At 30.2% G+C, this 15,841-nt stretch overlaps 1 protein-coding gene across 3 annotated transcripts in view; it reads right to left on the bottom strand.

Moving 5' to 3' along the window:
• The window catches only part of LOC149054452 (calcium/calmodulin-dependent protein kinase type 1-like), a 389,323-nt gene that overhangs the window by 294,743 nt on the left and 78,739 nt on the right, over positions 1-15,841 (bottom strand). The window lies entirely within an intron of this gene.

The raw sequence follows: 15,841 nt of genomic DNA, 5'->3' as shown, positions 1-15,841 counted from the left end.
TGCAAACATTTTTTTCCATAGATTCAAACATATAATTTTAAATTTTAACACGTATTTTTTTAAATACAGATACTGATAGAAATATATATACTCTGTTCTACTTATTTTATCAAAGTTTTATTATTGAAAAATCGGTTATTTTGATATAATAATAATATCTCAAATTCTCAATAAATAAACCTATATACAACTTGTAGATGTATTTTTCAGTAGAGTACAGTTAATAAACATATATCAAAATTGTTGAGATAGGAGAGTTGATTTTCTTTCTATGTTCCTCTGGTAGACGATTGTATTGAAGTGCCACCTAGTGAAAATTACTTAAAATATGCTCAGCAAAGTTGTCAGTACAATTATCTAACTGCTTAAAAATAATTTACAATAGAAAAAGGAGTTTAAGAAAAAAAAATGTCGTTCAGTCACAGAATACTAAGTACCTATTTAAAAATATGGTGTATAATCAAACTATTAGAAAAATCCAAAATCAAAAATTAAACAATACAAAGCTTTAACATCGTATGTATAAGTAAAATTATTATAATATGACACAAGCAACGGAAACATTAGAAAATATTTAGCACTTTGTTAAACGAAAGTTTTTTTCAATATTTTAAAACACGTAACCACATTTTATAAATATTTATAGGTTTATTACTATATTCACTGTTGCAAGTAGTGGTAATGTAATAAACCTACACAGAATTATATTATAATTTGTGACTTATAAAGTGGTTTAGTTCAAGTCAATGTGTATTATGACATAAAAAAAGATTATTATTTTAAATTTTAAGTTTAAAATATATAAAACCTACATAATAATATTATGACTACACGATGACCTAAAATAAATTCATATTTGGGTAACAAAAGTATTTCTTTGAAAAAAAAATATGATTATTTAATTAGCGTAAAAGAAAAATAATAATGCCTACAGAGAAAAAATAATCCACAATATTGTCAGTTAATGGCTCGTTAGTGAATCATCTAAAATATTACATCGTGACTTCGTGAGTAAAGGAATAACTCGAAAAAGTATAATTATTATTCTATAAAATGGTGAAGCAATAAATTGACATAAGTTAGGTAGATCTATAATTAAAATATAAAAAATACTTTTATAATTATTATTCATTTAAAATGTTTGTTTACAATAGGTTTATATGATCCTGATGGTAAAAATTATAGATAGCATCACCTGTGGTCGACAACTCGTATTGTTTTCACCTGGAGTTCGATTATATTATTAAATTCGTTTTATTTGGGGGAATAGTAATGACAATAATATTATATTGTTAAATGATTGTCTGAGGACATTCAGCATATAATTTTATTTTTATAATACATTCAATCAAATGTTCAATATACATACTCAAACATGCTCGTCAGTTCATAAAATACCTATTACCTGCCTAAAGGCAGTGAAAGTATTATTAATTTGTGATACTTGGGCTTAAAATGTTCTTTATTAAGCACCTCCATAACCTGGTTATTCTATAAATTATCGCTGCGCTATAAACGTATTAATATATTATACAATAATGCTATGCATTCAGCGGAAAGATAACATCGAACATAATCATTTATTATTTATTTTTTAACTGAATTCTCTATTAGCCTTGCGATAAATCTGCAGTGAGCTTGCAGTCAAGCTAACCGTTTTGCGCACGCGCACAGTACTGTAACAGCACTGTATTTAGGTACGCATAATATAAACATTTTATAAAGAGAGAGGAGTAAAGATAAAAAAAAAACATTATTACATAACATTATATTATGTATAATAATATTATATTGGTGGGCTATAAACTGAACAACCACAGTTGACCGGGATGGATATCGTGAGGTACATATCTACAACTGTAACTTCTCCGGGGGGAGGGGGGATAAACTGTTTTTAACCGTTACAAAACGTCATAATATTATTAAATTTCCAGAATAATATAACAACAAAATTATGCAATAGGCACAATAAAGAAATATCCATAAATAGACGAACTTGCATGTATTAGAAATTAGGTTAACCATTTTTTTTTCTCGTATAGTATCATCATTATATGCATAACGTGTAGGTAACTCGAAACACGGCTAATATCGAAACGCAAAACTTAACTGAAATAATGTAATATTATTAGCGTTAGATATTATTGACGATGTCACACTAAAAGCCACTCGCATTATATTATAATATTGCCATGATTTTGCAATAATAAGTCGTGTTCTATACATATATATCATATATATATGTTTACGTCATAAACGTACCTAAGAATTGAGCGTCAATAATAAGATAGTAAAATGTAGAATATTTTTTAGAGCAAGTACTTGAATATAACCAACAATCGAATAATATATAATATTATATAACTAATACGATTGTTCAGACTTAAGAAAGATTATGTTGACAACATGACTTATCGTATTTTATAAATATATTGGATGAAAGATGTAAATTGAAAAACTCTTGAGGAAAATTATAGGCTAAGAAAATAGTTTTCAATTTTTTATTTATTAAACAGTAATTTACTTAAATTATCTTTAAGGTCATAAATTACAATAATTAATCGTATTTTTCCACAGTGAGTGTTATTATTACTATGGTCAGTAAAACATTTTTTTTTAAATTTTTCACCGCAAACGTATATTACAATAATATGTAACATCTTAGGTTATTACAAACAACTATAAGAGCATTTCTAATTCACCAATCGATCTTTTTCCCATTACCAATTACGAGTATATTGGATTTTGAATAGAAGAAAAGTGAATTCATTTTTCTTATATATTTTTTTTTACATCCGGTGCGCAATTCACAGTTTTTTTCTTCGAAGCAAAAATACGAAAAAGGGATGTCCGAATCGGACAAATCGAGTGAAAGAAACTACCCCCTAACGGGACGAAGTACACACACCCAACGCAAGACTTAACGTTGAGACGTGTATTCGATATACCTACCCCTACAACTGTACAGACCTTTATCTCATCCGAATACAACGTCGATCAATCACGTTTTGTTACGATAAATCCGTCGGACAAATAGGCGCCGCGGTTTTTCTGTCTGCGAGCTTCGGCGGAGGCGGTGGTCTGGCGCTATTCTGTAGAAAAAAACCTACACACACGACCCTGCTGACTCTCCTGCTCGATCTCCACGGAGTAAAGAATCTATTCCTACGGCTCGGCGCGTGACGTATAGGCAGTTAGTGTACAAAATAACATTATTATGTATGCAAATAGTGTTGAGATATTGCATACAGGGCGCACCAAAATGGATGGATTAAAAAAAAAAAACTCAAAACTGATTGAATCAAATTTCGATTATATTCACAAGATTCTGTTAACAATTAACGCAGTTTATATGTATGAAAAACAACCATATTAGGGTAGTCATATTTATACCACACGGATACATTTAATGAGGCATTTCGTAAAGTTTTAGAGCACTCGTGCAGATAGAAATCATAACGATCTCAATAATCTCATGTGGAATTTGTTGTATATCATATAATCATCAGCGAACCCAAAATGTACCTCGACTATGGCAAAAAAATAATTGTTTTACAATTATAATCGCTCAAAATTAGTTGAAATATTTTTAAAATTTCATTGTGTAAAGAAACCTATAATTTATATAATTCATATAATTGTGAATGTTTTACTAATATTTTTTGTGTTCAGGGCCGGGCCGAGGGCTTGGCAAAGTGTGCCCCTGCCAGTGGCGCAAAATATGGAGTAGGAATGGGGGCGCAAAATTTTATATAGTTAAATTTGAAAATTTAGGGAGGGGCGTACATTTTTATTCTTCCCGGAGCGCCGTTATTGATCGGCCCAGCTCTGTTTGTGTTGCACCAAAATAATCAAAATCATTTAAAGAGAATTCGTCTTCTGCAATTTTTCAGTATAGTTTTAAAATAGTTTATTTAGATTTGGAAAATTTAAAACATCTATTTTCTCAAATTCTATGTATGTAAAAATATCTTTAAATTATCTTTAAGTAATATAAAAATTTCCAGAAATAATACTCGTCGAGGAAACGGCACAACATCATTTTTTGTCGTTCGTCGCTGTTCATCAGATCGCTGCAGCGGCCACACTGATCCATTCCATATTACACAGAAAAATTATATTCGTTCGCATGACGTCACATCATATAAAATGTGTACGGGTTCATTGTAATATGTACCTATAACAAGTGTGTTTAATAAGACAAAAACAATTTCACCTGAAGTGGAAAATGGGGGAGGGGACCATAAATAAAGCTGCAGGAGACTCTCTGCGATTGTTATTCGTCGCCGCGGTGCGTTCAGGAGTGGTTTTCTTTTAGAAGAGAGGCGGCCGCCTAGTAATATCACAACAGCGGAAACACAGTGTACGAAAAAAAGTACCTATACGCGGCGTGAATAAACGAAAATGAAGAAAAAAGTTTAATACGTAAAGGGAGAGAGGGGGACTGCAGAGTGAAAAAATTAAAGAGATGAAAAATAAAAGTCTGTAATGCTCGACGGTGAGGGCTTTTTTTACCAGTGACAGGGGAAAAAATGAAAACTATAAAAGAGAAAAAAAGACAGACGAAAAAAAACTGTTTTTCAATAAACGCACGCGAAGTACGGACATTATATATCATTATAAAGTGTGGGTCACAACAATATTAGGTTTCGCAAAACGCATATGTATAGGTGCCTATGCTGAGCCGCAGACGAGTAGGTTTTGCACAATGGTCGTGCTTGAAATTTAAAAAAAAAATAGGATAAACGCGAAAATTTCTAACGGCTGAATAAAAATTAAAATGAATAATTGTTTTGAGTTTCAGTTACATAAATCAACATGATATTCCGCGTGTATTATAGCTGTATTATTGTAAGAACTATATAAAAGGTATTTATTCTTATTCTGGTCCGAAAGTAGTTTTCCCGGATCTATATTGATTTCTGGATAAGGGTAATTTCTCACTTTGTTTTTTCCACCCGTTTTTGACAGGTAGAAAAGCACCACAATGTTTTCACACATAACGACTGTGCAGATTGGAACTTACTGCAGAAAGCAAACGATTACACGTACGAGTTATTGCACTTCGAGTTATTACTAAAATACTAAAAGACGCTCATATCAGATATGCGTAAGCTGTGTACAGATGGACTCTATGTATACTAAACATAAGAAACAAATAAAATTAAACGCATTACTATCCGGTCCTCGGATACTGCACTAGTCTTAACTATACGGACTTCTATTTTAATTCTTTATTACTACCTATTTCTTTTGGTTTATCAAATTTTATTCAAATGCTTATACAGACATTAATAGGTTACGCCTACGCAGCATTTGAAAAGTGCTTGATCTTTCATTCGAAAAGCCACATTCAATATTGATTTCTAGCTACTTTTGCAGAAAAAAGTGAAAAAACACACAGAATTTTCAACCACTTTTTCATCGATTTTTCCAACATCCGTGCCAATACATATTATATAATATCTTAAATTGTGTATAATTGTGTACGCTGAGTACTCGTGAAACATAATAGTATAGTATAGTTAGTATAAACATTAAGCATATAGTACTCGTAATATTAAATCGCGTTCGGAAACTAGTCGAATAAATAAATAAAAATTAGCCCCCTTCTACCAGGAGGTCTCGACGCTACTACAAATATCGCAACATAAAATAAATACTTTTAATTAACGTAAGAACAATCATTATCAACAGTCCGGACGTCGATTAATCAACGACGGAGATCGTTTACATCGAGACACGAACTACACGACATGGCGCCACGTCATCGTACATTGTCGTAAAGGTATTTTTTTTTTTTTTTTTTCGTATAGCATTGGCCTGACATTGTAGGAAAAACGGAGTGGATTGGCTTAATAATATTATATGAAACGTCGAAGTTATTTTAATGTTAAATAATATCGTTATATTTTATCGAATAAAGAGGTCACATAGATTGTATTATAACGTTTTGTTTGACCTCTTCGAAATGCACGAACAATTTCAATACCGTAAAAGACACTTTTAACCACAATTAAGTATTTAAGTAGATATTAATTTATAAGTTATTAAGAATAATTAGTATAACCTCAACAAAATATAGTAATTACCTGTTTGAATACTTATTAATTTATTCGCCGATCATTTAATAACCAGGATTTTTATAAATAACTAAATTTTATAATTATTGATATTTGCAAATAGACTTAAGTATAAATAATATATAAACCGAATTTCATTATACAATCGACAGTAATAATAATAATAAAATATTACACGGATCATGGAAAATATTATAACTATATGATAATATTTGTAAAGATGACATGTGTACAAACTACATATTATTATATATTTTTCATCGTTTCGATTTCAATGACCAACGTGTATATTATTTATTTCAGCACCTATTGAACCATCTGAAACAATTCGCATTTATGATCGCTTTTGTCGTGGACGAAATGTGTAATATGTACTACACACCACACTGTTCATGGTATAATGTAGGTCCTACTCCAGTACCAAATGTAAACAAATTATAATGTAGAATCGTATTATATATTCCTCTAGCCCCCAAGCTGGGGATATTAATCGGTCGGGGCATGCATGCGAATGACCGAATTTAATCACAAAAATCGAAACGTCAGGTACCCGCGCGAAATTTCTAATTTCTAGTCTTAGCACGTTGCGGATGTTACGAGGCATTCGTGTCACTATATATATATAGAGAGAGAGAAACTTATAATTGTAGTCTACTCCTATCGACCGTAGCAATTGCATTACGACCTACAAAGATACCATCATTGTACTCGGGTGGAATTATATTAGTCAGTAGATTATTTCCTGGTATACCACGAAGAGGGTAACGCCATGAGAAGAATTAGCGTGTCCTCGTGCACATTTATTTGTTCGAAGATGGTCGTTACTCAATACAATTGCCTACACAATTACTGTAATACCATCGATTAGTAAGCTTTATAAAATCGAATTCCGTTTCAATTGTCTTAAAACGGTAGGTATATATATATTTTTTACTTTATTCTCTGTATCGTTTTTCTTAGATAAAATGTTGTTGGAACGTTATTTTGCACCGTTTTCGTTAACAGCAGTTATCTGCAGTAAAGAGTAATATAAAAATCGAATCACGTCCTTCATCCTTCGTTAGAGATGTCGACATTTGACTTCGACTGTACACGCTAGTCAAAACTAAGGCACTACCTATACGTTACAAAAATAATATGCGGTATCACAGATTTGGACAGATCGAGCGATAACTGCACCACAGTTGCTGATAATACATTTTCGAGTGCATCTAGGGTGATAACTTAAATTGAGTTATATTGAGTATATTGTTATCTGTAATCCAATAGTGCAGTGCTGAGATAAGAGTGGATTCGTTGGATTTAAGTATAAGTATTTGTTAGGCGAGCGTATCGGTTATGTATTCTACGGTGCCTAAAACTAGTTATTAAACATAGATTATCATACAATACTATACTGCTCAGACAGCAATTTGTCATGATAATATTATCATTACCTACACAATTGCTGTTTGTACTACTGGGTGTGAATTATTAACTGTGACGCACGCTGCATTATTTTTATTCATTTGAGTTTATTTTAGATTTCTTTTTTATGTACGGACTTGTTGTACAAAGGACAAATGTGAGAAAAATTAACATGGTTAAAAATGTATACCTATGTAACAATATGTAACAATATGCTATTCCGTGATTACCACACAAGGGAACCTTAAAGTTATTGTTAGCCCCCCCCCCCCCCCAAAAAAACAAAAAAAAAAAAAAAAAACAAGAAAAATATTATATTCAAATTTCGTAAAATTATACAATCACACACATACACGCACATGTAAATAGAGGTAAAACTGATGGCACCAAGGTATTTATTGTTGGACCATAGCTTGGTATAAAAACTGAAATATAATAATCTGCGATTTGGATCAAAATGGGCTAAAAGGCTTAAGGGTTTAGGACGATATTAAATAAGTTGGTAGCGCGAGTAAAGTAGATGAAACACCCAGGAAAGAGAATAAAATCCCCAGGGTGATAAAGCGTTGTGTTAAAAACAAAAGGAAATGAAGCAAAATTGCTGCTAGCTACGAAGATTTAAAGAAAACCGTATTCAAGATTTAATTGTCTGGCGATCTCATGTTTGCCCACCACAGCCCCACAATTGGTTGTAATGTATGATATATTTATAGTATTGTATGGAAATAGTTTAATTATTACAATGGAAACCGTTCATAATGTTCCCAACAGTTTAAGTGACATAACAGGTTTGATGACCTTAACTTAAAAGTACCGGTGAAACTCCTATGTGATCCTATATGCTAATTTTTATCGTAATGACGCTCTTATATTATAATGACCCTACGGATGAACATTTATTTGTGGTGAATTTAGAAGAATAGCATCTTTAGCGACCATCACGCAATTTACGGACCATATAAAAGAAGATTATGATAGTAATAAATTTCTAGATAAAGAAAAATATTAAACAATCATTGTCAAATTATATGGCTATTAATAAAATAAGATCAAAAACACGCACTTTGAAAAAATAGAAAATAAAAATTCTACTAGAATTTTATAAATATAAAAAAAAAAAAACAAATAATATGTATACTGGCACTTTAAAAAAGTAATTGGTTCACTTTTAAAATCATAAATAATAATTTATTTTGCATCATAAAATAAAATGTACAGTAAAATATTATAAACCTAATAAAAATAGTTTATACTCCTTTAATAAGCATAGCTTGTGATAGATGAAGGTGAATACTTTTGGTTTTTATTTTGTTGGGCAATATAGTATACGTATATGTACAGCAGACATCAAATGTCATAATAATTTGGCACTAATGGAAATAACAAACTTTTTGGCCAAACTAAACGGCTTACTGTATTATTTAACAGTTACCTGTTAAACTATGTAATTACATACTATTTTTAATTTCGTTGGAAAGTTTGTTTTTGATTTAATAGATGACGTAGAAGAATAAAATGCCATTTTATTATCAAACGTCAAATTTTTGGTTAGGTTTGGTTAGACTACGTGCATTATAACTGCATTGCGTTGTGTGACTAATAATTAATGTGACTTAATTTCCAAAAGAGACTGTTTGTATCATCAGGTAAATTTAAAACTAATAGTGGCTGTCATGCATTACCCAATAAAAACCCAAAGATTTTTTGTTTATGTTTATCAGATTTAAATAAGACTTACAATATAAAAGCAAAATTTTGGTAAGTAGGTACATTACATTTTTAAGTACCATGAAGTATCAAAAAGTTGGTCGGTAGTTCATATAAAATAGACCATAAATTCGTCAGTAGATCACATATTTAACACAATCCGAGTATATTAATGTTTGTTGCATTTCAAAGGTATGATATTGTATTGAAATATTTCGTTGGTTGTGTTAATTATTGTTTTTTGTCATAGTCGGACCACACCCACATTTAATACCCACTAGACTTAAACGATACTTGGCAGCAAAATATTGGAATGAAATAACGATGTTCGGTACTCGATAACATTTTGAATGAGAAGAAAATGTCTAAAATGCCAAACCAAAAGTATTCAAAATAAAAATAACTAACTAAAATACTTGAACAAATACTATATCTTTGATATTTTAAATGTGTACCTGTAACTGAAGACCTTTTCAGTCGAGTTTTTAATTTATTTTAATAATCGACGAAGAAAATATATAATGTATACAAGTTACGAATTCGGTTGTATTTATTTACTTATTCGTATGACTTTAAATTGAGCAATAACATAAATTTCCTAGTTAGATGTCTAACTGGTTAAATTAAATTAAATTATTATTCAAATATCTATAACTAAATGAACATTTTTTGGGACAAAATGCCCTAGTAAAGTGAATATCATGCAAGCAAAATAAAACAAATATTACAGTCAGTATCACATTAAATTAAATTAAGATAAAAAACAAAAACAAAAACATGAATTTAAATATCTATGTCCAAATGATCTAGCCAGGTCACTGGCTCAGGGGTCACTTAACTTAAATATTTATTTTTTTTGTACTTGAAATATATGTTTTTGTGACAAAACTAATATTGTATTTCAGTGAAATGCCATCATTTCAGCTACATACGTTCAAAAATAAATTGAAAAACTTTCAATCGAAATTTAAAAATAATTTAATTATACCTACGCGAACTCGTATAATTTATATATAAATGTTCAATATACTATATACGCAAGCAGAGTGTATAATCCTATAAACCGGATGCAGACTCATCATAAGCCTGTTCTACTGCGGTACCAACCCACTTTTTCCCATCATTATTCAAAATCTGATTTTTGGAAATTTCAAATACACGTGAAGACTATATTATTTTCAAATTCTTGAGATATTTTGCAGTACCTAATACCTGGCGACAGTCTTGAGACACAGACTTTTACCGTTCATTGGTATATAAGAACTCCATTCTCGATCTTAAAATCATAATTAAGCGCTAAATTTCAATGAAAATTTGGACGTTTCAAAATCAACATTTGAACGAATAGTTTTTTTTTTTTTTTAACACAGAGTTTCTTAAGTTTAGCAACATTATTATAACTACCTATAAGTTTGAAAGATACGAGGGTCGTGACGAAGATGTAAAAATCGTATAGTAATCAATATTTATAGTGTATAAGAATAATACAAGTATGCACCTAATAAACACTAAATACAATATTACATAAATTTTATAATTTTGTAAAACAATTTTTAAGGATATTATTATTATCCTTACTACAAAAACGTAAATATCTGAAATCGTTTTTGTTTTCTCATCGGAAACATGTCGTCCATAATAATATAATTTTTGTGAAACGAAAGATCGTGAAATCAATCGTTGCAATTTTCATGTACCTATCATAATATATATTATATATAATATATATATTTATACGCAAAACGAAACACAATATAAAGATATAAAATAATAATTTTAAGCATGGGCAATACTACAGCTAGTACCTCATACTATATTATAATATAACTCCGTGTAATTTATTATTATTATCATCTTCGGGGTTGAAACAAGGCGAGTTTTTTTTATTTTCTCGCACTCGGTCGAATAATGCAAAATACTACCATGTAAGGTAGCTACTACATACGTATATACTTCAAAATATAGATACAGGGAGGCTTTTGTTTTGCACTATTGACACTCTATATTCCCAGCCGTGGCGATGTGTATACGTATATAAATATCGTTGACTGTTGTATATATACCGTCGTCGGCGTTGATTCGTTTCGTTTCTCGTCGCCTAACCGAATTCGTCGTGTATATAGCGGCAAAACGTGATGTAATTCTACGAGTGTAAAAAAAAAAAAAAAAAAAAACAAAAACAAAGGAAAACAAATAATACCCGATTCCCGTGCTAGTTTATAATATATAGGCAGGTATGGATGAGGTAGGTACACGCAAGCCACCGTCGACGACCTGGTGTGAAGCGCAAAACTGCCGTTAAAATGAATTATTCGGTGGTGAAGAAAAAAAAACACAAACAAACCAAATCCAAACAGACGGCGTAAACTATATATATACACACACGACCTGCACGCGTAAAACAGAGTCCTATAATAAACAAGACATTTCGCGTGTTCAAACAATATCGCTTAAAATGTACGAAATGATCGGAGTGGATCTGGAGTGCATGCAGCAAGTCGTGCTCATCCCCATTTTACCTTTTAAATCGTTATCGATAAAATATAATATAATCGTGCCGCATTTATATCGAGATTTCTATATTTTTCAAAATTCAAATGTATACTTACAACGTTTCATTAACACGCGTCATTGTATTCTATCAAACGTACCTTACTTTTCTTCCCAACCTAACCTAACCTGGCAGCTTTTTTACCACGAATAATTTATTGTTTTAAGATGACGATTTTTAGGTTTGTAAAAATTTCAATGTACCTGGAATTCAAACGGATATAGTTTCCGAGGTTAATATTGTGTTGTATACGTGTCCATAGATTTTCAAAAATATTTTCTATTTTCAAGAGGATCTTATCTCAAAAAAATAATATTTTATTTACCGTAGGGCACTCCTTAAATTCCTGCATGAATTATACAAATATTCAAAACCTTTTTATCAGAGGTCACCAGATAACGGCCGGAAGACCGATATGACAAGCAGACAAATTTTACCCAACTTACAAACAATAAAAAGAGGTAAAACCAGAAAAAACTACGCGTTCTAGTACCTATAATAATTTATAATTTTCTTTTACTAAGTTTAGCAGTTTGATGGCCCGTGAACAATTCCCAGATTTCTTATGTGACCCTTCAAAAATATTTAACCATGAACTCTGCTTATGCTGTGTAAAATATAAATGTACTCGGCACTTTGATATTATTATGTCTTAGTAACGAAATCTATATTAAAAATTTTCAAGGTGGTCAAAAAATTGACGATTGGTGGCAATAGTAAATGGTTCGAGTGTATATCGATTAAAAAATTATGCAACGATATAAACTTGAGATTACTTGATTTTTTTACCATATTAAATTTCAACTAGCTTGTTGTTTGATTTTTATTTCTTTTTTTATAGCCAATTCAAATATTAGTTATTTTCGAGCAAACAATGAATTCGTTTTGTTTTGTCATTCCACAAAGGTCGACATTGTTATTTGCTAATATTTACTGTTTCACGCTTCGTCGTAATATGTATCGACGAAACTCAAACGATGTATAGTGGAATTAAATCCTTTTCTACTCTTAACTTCCGAACGGATACGTATCATTAAACTCAAAAAGTTCGGGAAATTGGTCAACTGCATTGAAGTAGGTATAACATATTATGCTTGAAAACAATGACATTAACCGATCGATGGTACAATCTAAAATTACATTATTCCAATACTATAATGTAAGACCGTTAAATGCATACAAACACTATACGTTTAGGTAATCATAATTTATCAATAATGTTCAATCTTGAAATATCTGAAAATTGGACTGACGACAGTAGTGTAGCTAAATCGGCTATCTAGAACGCCGTGTGATCGTAATTTTGCCATTTGAATTTACTCAAAAAATCTAAGAGCGTATAGGACTATATAATTTTAGAAAAAAATTTACTACCCCTTCCTTCAGTATTATTGACATCAAAAACGTTTTCATAAATTAGCTTTTGTATTAAAAATTACGACGCCCCGCAGATACATGATACATCACTACATGCATAATGTTGGTAATCATATTATTTTTGAGCAATTTTAGCATCTAATTTGTCATTCTTGTCCCACCTGAATTACACAAGAGTTTGAGGATTAACGTATTCAGGGTTCGTCGTTCACAACGCTATACTGAGCTTAATTTTGTCTAAAAACATATTAGATCGAGTAGGAACTATTATTTACTTTGGAATCCTTCACAGGTAAGTTAAATTGAATCACTTTAACTCCAGCGAAGGTTCTCAGGCTATTTATCTTGTAAATTGTTACTACCATAGAAAACACCAAAAGTTCAATTACCTATCCAAAATATTATCATAACCTGAATACACTAACAAAAATACGCTGACTTGTTGATATCTCATTTATTTGTTCAAACTATTTAAATATAATCACATTTTACGTCTTCATGTGCCTCGATGCGTTTTCCTCAAACTATCATAATTATAGAAATTCTTACGGTTATAACACACCATTAAATAAATTAATTTTTTTCTTTTTTTACCGAGTGCCATAGACTAACTTAATTTAATTTTCCAAAGAAGGCAATCCACACCAGCTGTAGCCATAAAACGAAGCATAATACGATATTTTCAGTATATTGTGTTTCTATATTATCCTATTTTTAGTTCGTTTATTATGTCTTACTATAATTTATACTCACAAACAGTTACTTTTTATTAACTTTGGCCAGTATTCAATTTAAATTTGAATAAATAAATATCATTAGCCGACCTAGCTGAATCGGCACAATAGCTGCTATGATTTTGTACGATTTGTATCATTCTTCACACACACACACACACTCGCGCGCGCGCGCATGAGGGACGCATCACAATATGCATATTTTCTTAGTTCGCCTCTCTATTGAACTACAGAGTGCAACTGACACGCGTTTGAGGTTTAATTAGTTTATGACTAGTTGTCGTGATTCCATACGTGTCTCCCTCGATTCCCACGGTTGGGTAGCACGCGTGGCACATCAATAATATTGTAATGCATCAATTGTATTATACACATGGCCAAATATGGGAGAATATTAATGAAAACAAATAATTTATCTTACTCTTAATGTTAAAAGTCAACGTGGCCGAGAAATAGACACATTAATGTATTTTAAATTAACTAAAATCAGTTTTTAAAAAGTTATTAAAATCATTTATTAAATATATATTCTACATAGTGATCGTGCAACTTATTTATTTTTTTTAATATTAACCATTAATGAATTTGTGTAAACTATTAAATTTATTTTTATTTAAAATTGTTTTATAAAGACTGAATTAAAAAAATATATATCAATAAGCTGCACCTACTGTAATATACATAATATAACATGTACGTTAATAAGGTAGATGATTGAGTAGCTAAAAATTTTTTTAAATATATATTTTAATTTTATGAAAACCTAGTTCAAATAAAAGATGCGCATCGTCTATCATGCAGCGACTAATGACAATGTTATAAAATTTATCATTAGGACCAGAGTCGACGCTTTTGATTGTTGTATATTCTACACCAGAAAACAAATAAAAAACTCATACAAAGTCAGAAAATCATTAAACAGATACCTATTTACAAATTACTATTTATTCGTATTCATAACCATAAAGGAATCGAAAATACGTAGTTTTATACTTCATATAAGTTTTGAGTCGAACAGTATATTACCTATTATGTACAATAATAAAGTTAAATTGCTGTGTTTATACTAATTAGTCGACGTTTTGGTCGTAAAATTATTTACGCATGTTTTCGCAAATCCACATTTTTAAATTTTGATTGGCAATCAATTATACTTTTGTGGATTTGCAATAATTGTTTTGCAATTAAAATTACTCGGTGAATGATAATCTAAAATTAGTTTTTATTTTTAATCGTAATTTGAAACGGACAACGCTGAACATAATACCATAAGTCGTAAGCCAGTTTAGTTCAAATTACATTACTTGTAATTTGTAATAATAATTACAATTATTAAAAATTATTGGTTCATAGCTACCGGTTGAAGATAATTCGTATTTATTTGGTTTTTAGGTGATACGTTCGTTTAACAACTATTACAATTGGTTAAAATGTGTTCTTATTAAATCTGCATTATGATTAATAATCAAAAAATATTGTAATATTAGATGATGGTGTTCCTGATCCATATTAATTTTATAATTATGATTTTATTGATATTCAATATACTTGAGTACATTGAGTTACTATATTGCAATATACACAGATTGTATTTTATAGGTTTGAAGTAGATATTTAAATATTACCACGATAGGCGTAGTTAAAATAATTCATTTATGAATCCAAAAAAATTATAAAATTGAGAAACCTATTTAGATTCTATCATTCTTATTTCAATGGGTGGAATTTGTTTGTAACTAAAATGAACATAGTTTACAATTTGGATCAAATTCTGTCAACCACTGTGAATTACATCAGACAATTTAATAAGGCCATAATTTATTATACTCCATAAACACATTATTTTAATTATACATTATTTCGAAAGTTTTAAAATTCGATCTATAATATAATAATAATAATATAAATATTATGTTTACAGTTAATATTATTATACCTTTTTAAAGATACTACTGTCTCAAAACTGTACATTCGTTTGAATA

Source organism: Diuraphis noxia, unplaced genomic scaffold (genome assembly GCF_037042655.1).
Source record: "Diuraphis noxia isolate RWA-SAM2 unplaced genomic scaffold, SU_Dnox_SAM2 contig0006, whole genome shotgun sequence".
Classification (NCBI taxonomy): domain Eukaryota; kingdom Metazoa; phylum Arthropoda; class Insecta; order Hemiptera; family Aphididae; genus Diuraphis; species Diuraphis noxia.
Note: the sequence above shows the minus strand (reverse complement) of the source record. Positions and strands in the feature narration are given on the sequence as shown.